At 46.3% G+C, this 1,307-nt stretch overlaps 1 pseudogene; it reads right to left on the reverse strand.

Annotated features, from left to right (window-relative positions):
- Positions 1-193: 193 nt before the first annotated feature.
- On the reverse strand, positions 194-1,046 carry LOC103728395 (annotated as a pseudogene).
- Positions 1,047-1,307: the final 261 nt, after the last annotated feature.

Genomic DNA, 1,307 nt, shown 5'->3' on the forward strand with positions numbered 1-1,307 from the left:
GCAAGAGCAGCTGGCACTCTTAACCACTGAACTATCTCTCCAGACCCCTCTTTTTTCATTTTTTGAAATGGGATCTCCCTGTAGCCCCAGCTAGCCTGGAACTCACTCTGTAGACCAAGCTGGTCTCTATCTCAGAGAGATATTCATGTCTCTGCATCCTGAATGTTGGGATTATAGGTATGAACCACCACACCCAGCTTCTTACCACCTTCTTGATATCATATTTGACAACTTTTTCCAAGTGGCAAGTCAATCTACAGTGGACGCATTAGAGGTAGGAATGTGGAGGAAGGCCATGCCTGTGAGCTTCCTGTTGAACTCTGGGATGACCTTGCTCACAGCTTTGGCAGTGTCAGTGGATGCAGGTATGATGTTCTGGGCATCCCCATAGCCATCATGCCACAGTTTCCCAGAGGGGCCATCGATAGTTTTCTGGCATGGACTGTGGTTATGAGTCCCTCAGCCATGCCAAAGTTATGGATGACCTTGACCAGGGGCCTAGGCAGTTGTGCAGGAGGCACTGCTGACAATCTTGAGTTGTCTTACTTCTCATGCTTCATTCCCATCACAAACATGGGCACATCAGCAGAAAGGCAGACAGAAATGATAGACCTTTTAGCTCTACCCTTCAAATGGGCCCCGGCCTTCTCCATGGCAATGAAGACACCAGTAGACTCCACAACATTCTTGGTACCAAAATCACCCCTTTTGATGTTGGCAGGCTCTCACTTCTGGAAGACTGAGTTGGTCTTCCCGTCTTGATTACAAGTTTCTTGTTCTCATCCTTGGCTGTCAGTGGAATTTTCCATGGGGAATCATACTGGAACATACAGACCATGCAGTTGAGGCCAATGAACTGGTCATTGATGGCAACACTTTGCTAGAGTTGTAGGCAGTCTTGGTGACCAAATCAGTTCACTCCTACCTTCACCATTGTGTCTCAGGGATGAGTCTGGAACTGCACAAGAAGATGTGGCCATCCCTGGAAGGCAGAAGAGCAGAGAACCTTTTTCTTTCTTTTCTTGACAGGGTCTCACCCAATTTGTGCAGTGTGGAGGATCAAACTCAGACCTTCATGCATACTAGGAAAGCACTCTGCCAACTGAACTACGTCCTTAGCCCAACTGGAAGAATGTGGGTCACTAGGGTGTAGTAATACCTAGTCTTAGTGAGCTAGGTTTAATTTAGTACAACTTGAGAACTAGGATGAAGGGATTCTTCAGGAAGATAAAGGTGAGCTCAGCAATACTGGATACCTTTTCTTTCTTTTTTTTTTTTTTTTTTGGTCTTTTTGAGACAGGGTCTCC

The sequence above is a fragment of the Nannospalax galili genome, unplaced genomic scaffold, assembly GCF_000622305.1.
Source record: "Nannospalax galili isolate Female #2095 unplaced genomic scaffold, S.galili_v1.0 C48892925, whole genome shotgun sequence".
Taxonomy (NCBI): Eukaryota; Metazoa; Chordata; class Mammalia; order Rodentia; family Spalacidae; genus Nannospalax; species Nannospalax galili.